General features: G+C 45.4%; 1 protein-coding gene across 1 annotated transcript in view; it reads left to right on the top strand.

The window, feature by feature from the left end:
* Window positions 1–288: 288 nt before the first annotated feature.
* SGCD (sarcoglycan delta) overlaps window positions 289–15,028 on the top strand; it is a 939,939-nt gene continuing 925,199 nt past the window's right edge. The window contains exon 1 of the mRNA XM_019464511.2: window positions 289–782. The gene's annotated coding sequence lies outside the window, so the exon portion shown is untranslated. The remainder of the gene's footprint in view (window positions 783–15,028) is intronic.

A 15,028-nucleotide genomic window follows, 5' to 3' on the forward strand; every position in this document is an offset into this window, starting at 1 on the left:
CCCTCCAGCCCGGCCGGCCGGAGCGCGCACACCGGGGCTCCGGCACGTGGGCGCGCGGGAGGCGGCGGCCGCTGCTGCCGCTGCCGGAGCCCAAGCCCGAGCCCGAGCCCGAGCCCTAGCCGGCGAGATCGCCCTCCATGCTGCGGGCTCTGCGGTCGCCTTCCACTCAGCCTCTGGCCCAAGCCCAGCCCCGCGAGCCCTGCGAGCTGGTGAAACAGCGGAGGGGAGGAGGACTCGGGCAGGAGGAGGGGCGCGGCGGGCTGGGGCGAGCCGGGCTCTGAGCTAGGGGCGCCCGCAACCGGGAGGAGGCAGCCCGGCTCTCTCGCTCGCTCTGTGCTCCAGCCGCTGCTGGGGGTTCCAGGCGGTGCGATGCCGCTGTGCTCCTTCTAGGCGGCGGCCAGCGGAGGCTTCCTGCAGCCTCACGGCCCACGCCTGCCCCCATTCCACCGGCGAGTCCCTTGTCTATCCCAGAGGACGCGCTCGGCCGCTCGAGCCGAAGCGAGCGCGAAGTCCGAAGTCCACCCTCAGCGCCGCCAACTTCCCCGGGAGCCCCTCTCCCCACTGCAGCCTGCGCCAGCCCTGGGAGCGATGCGCCCCCAGCCGGGCGGCGCGCCCTCTGCCAACTCGCCACCCATGGGATCGACTGCCCTCGGCTGCCCCGCTTGGAGCGCGTAGCCTTCGCCGCGTGGCCCGGGAGACGAGCGAGACACCCAGGCGTTCCACGGATTCCACGCGCGTCAGTCTGTTGGGGTCCCCTGCGGGGGCAGCGTTCATACCCAGGGGTGAGTAGCCCGTTCGTGGCGGCGAACCTTTCCCCCCAGCTAGTTGCTTGCAGGGAAGGCAGGGAGACACCAGAAAGTTGAGCCCCTTTGCACCTATCCTGGGATTTGGCTGCGAAACGCAACATTGTTTCCCCCAATCCGATTGCCTTCGGGGTTTCCCCGAATGCCTTCATTTCTGAACTGAGGAAGGAGACCCCTTCCGGTTCCCTAGGAGCAAGGGGGCTCCCTAGAGCAGGCCACGGACTGTTCCCCCTCGATGTGCCATTTGGGGCTTTTCTGCCGCCCGCGCATTAAGCAGACACCCAGCTAAGCGCTTGGAGATCCGCTGCCGCCTGGGCGCGCTCGGAGATCACGGGCAACCCGGGCCCCTAGGGGAGGCTAAGCGCGCTTCATTAAAGAGTAGTGACTGATGGAATATTAAGGAAGTGTGTATGTGTGTGATTGGGAGCAGGAAAGATAGCCATAGGAGGAGGGCGCAAGTGAATTTTTCTGTTGCTGATGGATTGGGTACCTTGGAAGCCCTGCTCCTCAGTGCGGGTTTGAGGGCGCAAGATCTAGGGCGGCCGGACAGAGTCCAACAGGTGGCCTGCACGGGCTTCCTGTGGCCAGGCACGCGGGAAGGGAACCGCAACTGAACCGCATCCAGGGGCGCATCTGAACATGGGTAAGGAAATGCGCTCTGCTCTCAGGCCCGATTTGGGCTGAGTGTGTGAGGCATCCAAATGCCTCCTGTCGGAAAACAGCGGCCTCATTGTGTGCCTGACTGAGGTTTCAACTTGCAGGCAACTGAGGGGCCATTCAGCTGGGGCGACGCGGACTTGGCTGGTCCTCGGACGCGAGCCCCTGCCTTCTGCGGTCCCTGGTGGCGGGTATTCCTGCTCCCTTGGCTGGGCAGCGGGCCAAACCTCAGCATTTTGCCCCTCTATACTCCACCAAGGGGAGGGGGGAGTTGCGGGAGCATTAGGAGCCATGGCCTGAGTTTATTCTTCTTTACCGGCCTGGCCTCCTACACTTTCATCCTAAGACCCAGGGAGAGGGCTCAGGGTCGGGGAAAGCGCGTGTACAGGTGATGGGCGCGGATTAGCGTGCGGACCCGTCGAGTTTGAGAGCTGCACCGGAAGAAACTAGGAACGAAGTTCTGCCCCTGCTGACGGAGATTCACATTGAGAGAGGCTGTGGTTCAGCCTTGAAAAAAGTTTCTTCTGAATTCACCATCCTCTGGTGTTTTCCAGTATGCAAAATACTCTGGGTCCTGATAGCAGCGGCACTCCAGAGGAACATCTTCTGGAGCCTGCTGTGCAACTTCTCTGTCCCTCAATTTGCCTAACTGCAGATCCGGAAAGTTACCCCTGCTCCTGGCAGGAGCTCTGGTATGTCTATAAAAGAGGTGCTTAGAGATGGGTTAGGGTTGGTAGATGGAGGGGCAGCTGAGGGGTTGTAGGGGGTTGTAGCGTGGTCTGGAGGCTACATGCAAAGCGGACACACAATTTTTATTTAGAGTTTGTGTTTTGAGGAGGTTAGTGGGCTCTGAGAAGACTGATAGAAATTTTAAGAGGCTGAAGCTTTCCCAACCACCCCCTTGGCACCCCCACTGCACTGCCTGCCCTCGTGAGTATCTTGGAAATGAAGTGATAGACAAACCAAACTGCAGAAGAACCCTCCACTGCTAGGCTTGGCCCTGTGACTTCCCGTGCGGGAGACACTCCAGGTACTAGAGCCGTCGGGCCCTCCTGTTTCTACTCCGTAGTTGCTGCTGCATCTTCCCGGCCCAGATTTCCTTTCTATTCCTTTGAAGGACCCTCCTCAGTGGGGGTCTCTGGCAGCAGATATCCAAGAACTTGTAAGTAGACCGAACCTCTTATAGAGGGCGCTGGCTGACTTAGCATGGGGCACAGGGTTGCCTGCCCAGAAGTGTGCCCCCTGGAGGCTCCTTGGTGAGAGGGGAGCCAAGAGCCAGGCATCAAGTGGAGGAAGGGGCAATGAGGTATTGTGTGTGATAGAAAGACAGGGAGAGGCCCACAGACAGAGGCACAACAGGAGGGGAATCAGAGAGAGACACACATATACCCCTGGGGCAAAACGAGAGAGAGAAAGAGGCAAAAGAGAGAAGGAAAACTGCAGGGTAGAGGGGGCAAACATAGGAGAGAGGAGTGGAAGGAAGGGAGAAAAAATAAATCTGAACAAAAGAGCCTGAGCACAGAAAGCATAAAGGGAAAGCAGTGGAAACAGGGGTGAAGTCAGTGGGGGAGGAAAGACAGGGTGGGAGAGCAGAGCAGAGGAAGGGGAAGGCAGAGGAAGTGGAGAGGCACTCACTGCTTGTATTTAATTTTTACAAACCATGCTGCCATTCTAAGGAAGTTGACATAATCCACATCCATAAGTAGCCAGCCCTTGGCTAGTGTTTGTTTCTCTGGGGAGTTGTGAATTATGCACAAATTGGACACTTGCTTGGAACCCAGCTGCACTGGAGATGACAAGAATGTAAGAAGTTTAGATTCTTGGTAAATGCACAGATGCACAAGTTCATTTGCCTTCACTGTGTTGTTCCCCCCTCCCCCCACCCGGGTAAACACAGGACTGGAGAATTAGGGGGAGGATTTTTTTCATCAACTATATTTGCCAGTGATCCTCCAACTCCTGTGTAGCTCGTGAGAAAAACAGATTGCTGGACCCACCCTCTTGGGAGTCTGATCCAGTAGGGACAGGAATAGGCTTCTTTAATGACTGCCAGGTTGGTTCTACAGCACATCATCCCTGAACCACACTTTGATAAACATGGTATAGATTGTATAATGCCTTTCTCAAATTTGTTCCCACGTTTCCTCTTAAGAGGCGTGACTTAATGCCCTCCCTCCAATATCCCACCCTTTCCCAAAAAGCTCATTTCCTTTGAATTTCTCTTGATAAAAGGACAAGACCAAGGATTGTGCAGCCAGGGTTACCTTTACCTGAACCTCATTAATCACAGTAGCTCCAGGGGACAGCAGGAAGCTCTTCTGGCTGACCTTGGCAGGGGTATCCACAACTAACAGCTATTGAGCACTCAGCAGGGCACTGTCCTGGGCACTCTTCATGCACTGCCTATTTCACACAAAACTATTTAATCACAAAAAACTATGCCGTAAGTGCTGTTTTTTTTTTATCATCAGTATTTAAAAAAAAATCTTTTTAAATGTTTGTTTATTTTTGAGACAGAAAGAGACAGAGCATGAGCAGAGGAGGAGTAGAGAGAGAGGGAGACACAGAATCTGAAGCAGCCTCCAGGCTCTGAGCTGTCAGCATGGGGCTATAACTCACAAGCTGTGAAATCATGACCTGAGCCGAAGTCGGGAGCTTAACCGACTGAGCCACCCAGGTGCCCCTATCATTGGGATTTTATACTTACAGTTGAGGAAACCTAGAGTTAGAAATTATATTACTTGTCCTGGAGAAATGATAGAAGTTGTCCGGCAACTGGAGAGCAGCAGTGCTGAAACGGGGACCAAGGTTCGGTACCTTGAGGGTCTAAGGTCCTAATTATGCTCCGTGGTGGCCCCTAACCCCTACACTATGTTCGAGACTGATGGAGCGAGAGATCCTTGGAGATCTTTCCCACGGACTCTCTCTCCCCCGCCTTATCAATTGAGGGAAAGGAGAAGTGGCTGAAAAAACAAAGAAGTGACTTCCCAGAGATCCCACACCCAGGAGGTACCAGAACTGGGACTAGCACCCTGATAGCTTGAGTCTCAGTCCAGCCTTTTCCCCATCAGACCAGTGCTCATTGCACCTGGCTGATCATCAAGGTCACATGAGCATCTCAATCGGAACTCAAGCTCTTGGAACCCAACAGAGGCTTACTGAATCCAAACCTTGGGGCAAAGAGCCCATTTCATCGGTGCCCCAAGTCTGCATCTGCACATTACCATTTGCCCCAGTTATTCCGTAGCTCCTGGATTCTGACTTTCAAATGGCTTCAAGAGCTCTCCAAGTCCCTCCCCCTTCCAGCAAAGCGGACACACAAAAAGTAGTATCCTCTGTGTGTTCTGCAGCTCTTGCTAATGTTCCATGGGTAAGGAAACAAGCTGGTCAACCCAGAGGCAACTTTGAAAGCTCTTTGAGAGGTATAGCAATCACATTGATGTTTGTTACACTTGGTTTTTCTTGTGCCAAGTCGGAAACCATTTAAGGAAACATCAAATGCTCCTTCAATGCATCAGTGTCGGTATTTGTACTAATACTTGACACAAAATGACACCATGAGCCAGGCCAATGTGCTGCTGTGTCAAAAAGTGTCAAGCTCCGTCTCCCAATTTAGTGGATCTAGCTGTGGTGTAAGAAAAACCCCTTTCCTCCTCTTCATTATTACGCTTTTGACTGCCTCAGACTATGTCAGTGTCTCCTGCAGGTGAAAAGGAGCCATCACACACACTGTGTCTCTTTCTGGCCCACTTAAATTGTTTTCTCAGTGACCTCAACATCTTTTCCCTTCCATTTCATTGAAAAGTGGCCAAAGGGGCCAGACATCTTGTCCAGCAAACTGTTTTGTCATCTTTCCCTTTTCAGATCCAGATTTATCCTCTGGATCTGTTGCTTTTAACCCTGACCTCTTATTGAAGAATCCTAATGGAGACTCAGGTGGCTTTGATAAGCAATTGTCTGATAACATGTGTTTTAAATAATGGCAGGCAGGCGTTTGAATAGAACACAGACCAAGGAATATACAGGTAGTTACTGTGTCTTTAATACACTGGGAATATTTTGTCATTTCAGTGGGGAAAACCTACTTTTCTGGCATGGCTGGCAACGGAGAAGTAGAAGGTAGAAACGCCGTTAGTGGTTAAGACTGGGGCTTAGAATGCAGACAACTAGGGATTAAGGCTTGCCTCCAACTTGCTGGCTGTCGTGACCTCCATCGGCTTATAGAATTTCCCTAAGCCTCTGTCTCTTCCCCTGGACATTGAAGACAGTAACGGGATGCTCCTTCTGTGCATGCTGCTAGGACTTATCTTCGTCAGGGACTGAAGTGTTGAGCGCAGCATCTGGCATGTGGTAAGGACTCATCTATTAGGTGGTACTTGTTAAACATTTGTCCTGTGCCAGGCTCCATTTAACTGTGGATGAAACCGACAACACAGAGGTTAAGCAACTTGCCCATGTCACCCAGATCCTGAGTAACAGACGGAGACTTGAAATCCAGATCTGTCCTTTTAAACTTCCCCGGAGTCTTACTGTTACATTGGTTTGAGTCCCTGTTGTTTTCTTACATGTTAAGAAATGATGCTGTGTATGCAACATATTCTGGTTTGTATTTTAATTAAATCCATTACATAGAACATGATGTAGAACAGTTCTAGGTGGGGATCTTTTGAATTGGGGGGGATAACTTTTAGGTAGTTACTTTACCTCCCCAAATTTTCTTGTGCTTTTCCAGGAATTGGTACGAGTTTCATGGATTAGTAAGAGTTCCCTGACTCCTCAACGGCTGGGTTACGAGTCTTTATAATGTGTTCCTCTACTTAAACTGTAGTGTATGTACATTTCTCTTTACTTTTCTCTATATGCTACTTAGTCTATGTATAGGCTTCTTGAGTTCAGGAATCTTGTCTTAATTGAAGTTGTATCTACAGGGGCCAGGACAGTACATGACATACAGAAAACTCACACAATACTTTTGAATGATCAATTGTAACTTCGAGCTAATTCTTGGTGGCCCAGAAAAAGTGACCATTGTGTTTAAACTCTAAAAGACAAACATCCAACCACTGGAACTGCAAACCATAAAGTAGAATATGTTCCCAGAGGCAGCAGTTCTTCAGATAGAAGGAGTGTAATGGTATCAGAGTTGTTGATTAACTATGTTGGTAGCTCTGGGCAAGTTCCATTGTGATGTTGCTGAAGATATAATTAGAAGGGACATTCTGATATATAAGTTAACATGATTTTATCTGTACAGTTAATTAGCTGCTCAGAAAAACACTTTTGTTTCTCAGCCCAAAAGTTTGAAAAATAGACTTCTGGGGTTAGAACCAAAGATAGAGATAATCTAGTTCTACCAGCTTGTAGGAGAGAAAACTGAGGCCCGGAGAAGGAAAGGACTTTTCTGAGGTTATCCAGCAAATAGGTGCTAGAGCCATCGTGAGCTCCAGAGGCTTCTGGTTGCTAGCTCAGGACTCTTAATGCACAGCTGAGAGTCGTTAACACATCTGTGGTAAGCTACTTGTTTGCTTCGAAGGCATTCTTGCAAGCCGTCTGCACAGACACAGCCTGGCCTCTGCAGAATTCCAAGATCAAGCCCATGCTGGAAAGGAGGAAAGCAAGATTGAGGTAGTGTGTAGCTAGGACAAACCCCAAGTTTCAGAGAAGTTTGCAGGAGAGCATGGTAGCAGGCCCTGTGTTGCCAAGGTCATATGGGCTTCTGGGATTCCCAGTCTGCTTTTCAAACAAGGAAATGAGGCTTGACAGGGATCTTCCTCTGATGTTCAAACATAATATTTCAGGGAGATTTAAGGATATGTGGAAGTGCATTGCCAAACCCCTGGCTGAGGGTTGCTGGCAAAATAGTGGTTCAGATAAGGCTCCTCTTTCTTCTTGACTGTTTTTTTTTTTTTTTTTTTTTTTAAATGTGGGATGTAGTCACCTTAGGACCTCTGTGTCTCCCTCCAGGATGCTTTGGTGTCTGACTAAATGGACCAGCCTAAATACATCCACAGGCACAGAAGTGTGGGCAGTTACTCTGACATTGTTAACACACAGATCTTTATCACATGGTGTCAATATCATGGAGACAGTAAGACACAGATCATTGGTGCGATGTATTGTGGATGATCTTTTGGAAACATTATAATCAGTGCTGACAAGGCAGCAGAAATCTCTCAACATAGCACCTTCCCCGCATCCCAAAGTGTTTGCCCAAACCAACCAAAAGTAACAAAATTGTGATTATTCAAGGAGAGAAGGTCGTCGTTAAGAATTCTCTTTCCTCTCAACCGCAATCAGTCTGAGATGATTGGTGCTATTTATGATTTGGTCTTCAAGGACTGGGTGCAAGGGAGAGGCATCTTTCTTTGTATCCCTACCACCAGAATGAATTACTCTCTTCCCTACCTTGTCTGGATTCCTAAAGTCCCTCCATGAAGGAGTAATTCCTATGGTATTTGTCTTTCTCTGACTGATTTCATTTAGCATAGTACACTCTAGTTCCATCCACGTCATTGCAAATGGTACGATTTCACTACCATATGATTTTACTCATGTGGAATTTAGGAAACACAACAGATGAACATAGGGGAAGAGAAGGGAAGGAAAAATAAAATAACCTAGAGGGTGGTAAGCCATAAGAGACTATTAATTACAGAGGGCAAACTGATATTGCTGGAGGGAAGGTGGGTGGGAGATGTGCTAAATGGGTGATGGGCATTAAGGAGGGCACTTGTTGTGATGAGCATGGGGTGTTATATGAAAGTGATGAATCACTAGATTCTACTCCTGAAATGAACGCTACACTCTATGTTAACCAACTTGGATTTAAATACAATCTTGGAAGAAAAAAAAAGTAATTACTTTGGGATTCAAATAATTTGGAATATTTTGTGGTCCTCTATTAAAATGTAAAACTTTTTGAGCAGGATATCATTTAGTTACTTCATCCGTTTAGACCTACTATCTCATCCATATGTCTGACCCTACTGGAGGCATTTTGATAGCCATTAAGGATAAACTCGATCATTACTACCACCACCACCTGTTACTATGGCTTCTAATTCCACTATTACTCTTGCCATTTATTGAGGTCCTACTATGTACTGAGGTGGTCCTAAGTTCCTTCCATGTTTTTTTTTTTTTTTTTTCCTCATTTCATATGCCCAGTAGCCCAGTGTTGTAGTTACAGGTACGGGACTCGCGATGTTACCATAGATTGACAGATATACCCCCAAATTGGGCAGGAGCTGCCTAGAATTGTAAGAAAGAAAGTAGTAGTCTGAGCAGGAAAATATTGGGGAGCAGCAATGCAAAAGGGCAGGAGGGAACGTGATCTCTTCCTATTCCCGGGCCTCACGGGGATCCCTATTCCTGTCTCCAAGTGGGATCTTCAGAGAAAGCTAAGGAAGCTGACACTTGAAAGGTTAATGTGCACCAAATCGTCACCACTGACAGTGTAGAACAGGGCTTTGAACCCAGGCTTTTCTTAGGTTCGAAGTTCACTAGGTCATACTGTCTCCAGTTGACTTAGAAAATTCCTAGCTTGAAAGGAGCTTAGAGAATATCTGTCTTGTCCTGTGGCTTTCAAATGACTATAATGTACATGAAGAAACATTTTACATCCTTATCTAGTATATAGCCACACACAACGGACACAGAGGTTTTTAAAAAAAAAAATAACACTTACCTTGACTGTGTTTATTTTGTGGTATTTCCTGCTCTATTACTGTGCACATATCCACATACAGATATACTCACAAATATACACAAAACAAAAGTTTCAAAAAATGATACTTACCCTTAACATGGGTGATATACTCTGATGCTTACCATTCTATTCTAGTTAATTTTTTAAAAAAAATTTGCTGTGACCCATAAAATTGATTTCACAACTAATGGTGTGAAACCCACTATCTGAAAACTGCTTACCTAATCAGCCACTATAGATTTTTAGAGGTGGAGAAAGTGAGGCCCGGGGAAGGATAACCATTTTCCCTGGTCCAAGGTACCATGACAAGCTAGTACAGAGCCAGTGTTAGACCTGGTCTCCCGGTGCCCACTCACACCTATGAGTAAAGGCATCTTTGATTGTGGGTGCTGGACCATAATTTAGCATCAGTCTGATAGTGGATTTTTGTCATTGATTGCTCATGATATCTGCCTTCTGACTTAGCCTTGACTCACTCCCTTCGTTTAGAGACTTTTTGTGAGATTTGAGTGACAGTTGATCTGTGATGCATGAGTTTGGTGGTGGGTGTTTGTGGCTTAAAGGGTCTTTGGAGAGGCAGAGAGCTGGTGGTGGCTCCTCCGTGGACCTCCACAGACGTATTGATCATATGATTAAGGCTATGATACTGGAGGATGGAAGAAGCATTAATGCCACCTAAGAGGTCCTCTCTCCCTATACCCCTCTCTCTCTGGCCACTCCCCCTTCTCAACTCAGAGGCCATTACTCTTAGGTTTAAAGACATTAATACGAAGAGCTTATGAGAGCCTGGCTTTGCTGTTCTTGGTGTACAAAGAACTCTTTCTGGAAGCTCTGATGAGTCCTGGGATGGGGGGCAGACCTTTTAAAAAATGGTAAGTTTTAACTTAACACTGTGTGCAAATGGTAAAATGCTAACCTATACAAATTGGCAAAAAGGAAGCATTCTCCCATTTCTGATCCCAAGTCCTCAGTTCCCTCTTTCTTGGTACAACCATGATTCTAGTGTGTTCTGCATTTTCCCTACTACATCTGGGGACAATATGCACATGATTTTCCTCTTTCATGTGAATGACAGCCTAAAACAGACTTTGTTTTTTAAAATTTAAATGGTACATCTTGGTGAATGTTGACATATGTTTGTATTGAACTGCCTTTTTATTTTTCTGAGCTGTATAATGGATGTGCTGGGATTTGTTTAGCTGTGGTCAACTGTAGTGATAAAGGGCCTAAAGTCTGGAGTGAACCTGCTTGTGTGTGTGTGTGGCGGGGGGTGGGGGTGGGGTGGGGGTGGGGAGTGAAGCCAGGGAAGGCCCCAGTGAATTGAGCTGAATTTGCACATGTTTTTAAGAAACGATGAGGCACCTGGGTGGCTCAGTTGGTTAAGCATCCAACTCTTCATCTGGGTTGAGATTGTGATCTCATGAATTCTGAGATCAAGCCCTGCATTGGGCTCTGTGCTGACCGCATGGAGCCTGCTTGGGATTCTCTCTCTCTCTCTCTCTCTCTGTCTCTGTCTCTGTCTCTGTCTCTGTCTCTCTGCCTCTCCCCTGCTCTCTCTCTCTTAAAACAAAAGAAAAAGTTTTCACTATTGTATGAACTTTTTTAACACCATGAAACTATGGACAATTATTTGTTGAGGATATTGGCATCCTCTTGTTGAGGATTTGTCTCTGGGATCCTGGGAAGATAGCAGATAAAGACAGACAGTGCTTCTAGTCCTTGATGAATCTGTAAATGGCATTTACTTACTCAAAACAGGTGGAGAATGATAAACAATTGTGTGTTATTGAGACGTAAGCCAGATGTTATCTAGGAGTTATCTGCTAAAAGAACCTTCCAAGCAGAGGGAGAGTGAGTACACAAGCCCTGAGGAGGGATTGTGAGTTTCACAAAAGAGAACCTGCAAGGAAGCTAGTGGTACTTGAAGTAGAAACTATAGTAGTTCATCTCGGTTCCTAGGAAAGAGGTGCATTAGGCCAATGGATAGGTGTGCTGCACCAATAGAAATGTTCCAACTAGGGTTCTCTAGAAGGTTTGAAGAAGGCTCTACATGGCGATTTCTCAATTATAAGAAAATAGATTTTCCTATCTATGAATATATTAGAGTTCAGGAGTTTTCAGTGAAACTCTTGCCTATAGTTCTGGCGAGTTCAAAGGAAACAGCAAAGGACCCAGTAAATGTTCAGTGAAGGAACATACACTTGAATAAATGAATGAATCAGAAAGCAAACTCACTAGGTTGGCTAGTGTGAAAATAACGGGGCAGCTCCCTCCTAATGGGCGTGCAGAGAACTCAGTGAAATTTGTAAAACAGCCAGTTTTAAGGGAATTTCCATACCAGCCAAAGGAGGGAGGAATTTTTACTTTGTATTCAAAGTTGTGAGGTTTTTGTCAGCTTTAAGATCTGTTGTTTTGAATGAAATAGAATGAAATGAAATAGCCCAGAGTTAATACCAGCCAGTTCTTCTGTCCCCACCCTGCCTTAATGTGTTCCTTCCATGCTACCCCCACCAGCTCAAAAGACAGAGATAAAAGCAGACTGTATCAAAATGCTTGAAATGTGTTAATATATTTTTATTGAAGGACACACATTTTTAACAGCAAAAATATCTCAACTCTTAGCAAGATTTTTATTTTTATACATCCCAGGGAAGAGTGTTATGGAAATATATATATAGGACTACTTGATTTTGAGAAAATATTTATATTGGATGTTTACTGTGCATTTATTTCTGTTAAGAAAATAACATAGCCGTGAAAAACACTATCAGTCCGGTGGTTCCTTTTCAGATGCAAAATCCCTCAAACTGAAAACCCTTTTGTACTCAAATTGAACCTGCCAGCTTTAAAAGAGGGCAGTCGGGAGAATATGATAAACTGGCCCTTGCGTTCAATCTTAGCTCATCAAGGCTGCGCCAGAATTGACATTTTCGTACAGTATGGCTTGATGCTCTGATTACAAATTGAACCCGAGTAGCTAGACTCTTTGTAATTTTATTCACTAAGGGATTGTGCTTGTATCATTAGGTCTGTTTTGGTTGTTCCTCTTGGAGGAGGAAATAGATTTCTGCTTCCCATCACTTGTTTAAGAATGTGATAGAGAGGGAGATTCATACAGAAACAAATGCAATTTATTATGTGCAAAGTTAAGAGTTTCATTTTCCCTCAAGGCATTGGTGGTACCCTTTCCCCTCCCACCTCCTCCAGGAAGTTTTGCTGTGAACAGTTTAAATTGTAGTTTTAAGAAGGGGGCTGGGTATTTATATTTCTCATCATTGATTTTACTTGTGATAAATGGATGAATTATTTTGGAAAAGAGAAGATCTGTAATTGTGTCTCTTTTGTGCTTGTTTTCAAGAATTCTATTTTTAACTCAATTGTGTGAACTTTTCTTTTTTAACACATGAAATTACCAACAATTATTTTTTGGTCAAAGAACTTTTGTCCTTGAGGTCCTGAGAGAATAGAAGACAAGTAAAGACCATGCTTTCTGTCTTTGGAGAACTTAGAGATTGCATACACTTACCCAGAGCATATTGAGAACGATAAACTATTGTTTATAGTTAAGACTTAAACTGGATGCTTGTAGACAGTGAATTCTCTAGGATCCAAAGAAGGAAGTGATTAGGTAGGAGTGACATAATTGGATGGCATTTCTAATGTGTCATCAGAGAGCCACCATATAATGGATAGTGAACAGTTTTATATGACCCGGATTATATCAACTGAACTCTTACAACAGTAAATTAAAAAGTTATTTTATGCTTTCACTTGGCAGACTGTCTCAAAGGGTCTAAGTATAAAATACCTAGATCATGGTTAAACCTAGGTTTAATGCACTGCTAGATTTGGAGTAAGGGAAATCCCTAACCCTCCAAATACCCAACCACCACCCCAAAGAAAACAAACACAAAGCTTGAGCAGAAATTCAAGTAGAACGTACTGAGCAAGGAACAAGTGAGGATGACGAGAATTGTTCTGAGGCAAATACCCATAAAGCTCTGTATCTGAGGATCAGCCTTGAGTAAGCCGGTTGGAAACAAGAAATGAGAACTTGACCCCTGCATGAAATCAGGACCAGAAGGGGACCAAATGGTCCTAGGTTGGTAGCCTCCTGCGGCTTTCAGCAAAAGCAACCGCAAATCCTCTCTAAGGAAAGCATGCCTTATTTGAGACTACAGGAATCCCACGGGTAAAGATAAAGAAGTGATCCGACAATCAAAGATGATAAAAATACACAAGAAAACCAGCCATTATCAGAGATATCATAAAACAAAGCAGAAAATACCCCCCCCCTTTTTTAGTTATTGGAATTAGCACATGTAGAATATAAAATAAAGAGAGATGAATCCTCAAAGGAATAAAGGCAGTTATTTATTTATTTATTTCAAGAGAGACAGAGATAGAGAGCAAGCAAGGGAGGGGCAGAGAGAGAGGGAGACAGAGAATCCCAAGCACTGACAGCGTGGAACCCCACGTAGGCTCAATCCCATGAATCGTGAGATCATGACCTGAGCTGAAACCAAGAGATGCTTAACAGACTGAGCCACCCGGGGAACCCCTAAAGGCAGTTATTTAAAATGGTAGCCTGCAACAACAGACTAAATTTGTTATATGCTTAATCGGAGCCCCAGAAAAGGAACAAAATGGAGGAGAGACACATTTGAAGAGATAATGTCTGAGAATTTTCTAAAACCGATGGATGATGTCAATCCCCAGATACAGAAAGGACAAGCAAGGAAAATAAAGAATGAGTCCATACCAAGACATGTTGTGGTGAAATTGCAAAACATAGCGAAACGTAAACATACAAATGGTAGAAGGTTTTAGAAGCATCTAGAGAGCAAAGACAGGTCATCTACAAAGGAACCACAATCAACATGGACGGGAGGCTGTTCCTTGACAGCAGCAGAAGAGGAAGACCTGGAAGGGTCTCTTCAAACACCTGAGAGAAAATAAGCCATCAAGCAAGACTTGTTACCCTTTTAATAATAAGAACAAAATGAACGACATTTCTAGACAAATAGAGCTTCACTATGGAAACTGTACAAAGGAAAAGCATCCTAGAAAGAAGGTATGATACAGAGAAGGTGGAATGGGAGGTAAAATAAATTGGTAAATTTTAAACAAGGTTAAATAATAGGCTGTTTTTCCTCACCTGTGTATTTTTTGAAGAAAATAAACAAAATACTAGACAATAGGAATGTGTGTCTAATCAACCACAGAATCAAACTCCCAGACAGCTTTATAATCTGCCTTCCATCTTCCTCTCTCCTGCCCCCCTCCCTCATGGATCCCATTAGCTGCTTACCAGTTTTATTAGACATTGCAAAAGAAACCATTGACTTTATAGTTCCTTTGTTTTATATTACTTCAAATATATGTAAAGTGAGGAGATCAGCCACAAACTGGAAAGTTGTTATTTTTTATTTTCTTGCAACACATGTAAATGATGAAGAAGTAGTGAATAGCATATGTAAAAAGCTACTACAAAAGAATAAGATAACCTAATGGCAAAATGGCCAAAGGACTTTAGTAGGAGGTACTCTGAAAAGGAAGGACATATGGTAAATTTTTTTTTACATTTATTTATTTTTTGAGAGACATAGAGACAGTGTACAAGTTGGGGAGGGGCAGAGAGGGAAGGAGACACAGACTCTGAAACCGGCTCCAGACTCTGGGCTACCAGCACAGAGCCCCATGCAGGGCTTGAACTCACAAACCATGAGATCATGACCTGAGCCGAAGTCGGACGCCCAACTGACTGAGCCACCCAGGCGCCCCAGGAAGGACATATGATAACAAATGTATGAAAAGTTGCAAAACCTCATTAGTAACTGGGGGAATGAAAAATGAGACA

Source organism: Panthera pardus, unplaced genomic scaffold (assembly GCF_024362965.1).
Source record: "Panthera pardus isolate Hobbes unplaced genomic scaffold, ASM2436296v1 HiC_scaffold_2, whole genome shotgun sequence".
Classification (NCBI taxonomy): Eukaryota; Metazoa; Chordata; class Mammalia; order Carnivora; family Felidae; genus Panthera; species Panthera pardus.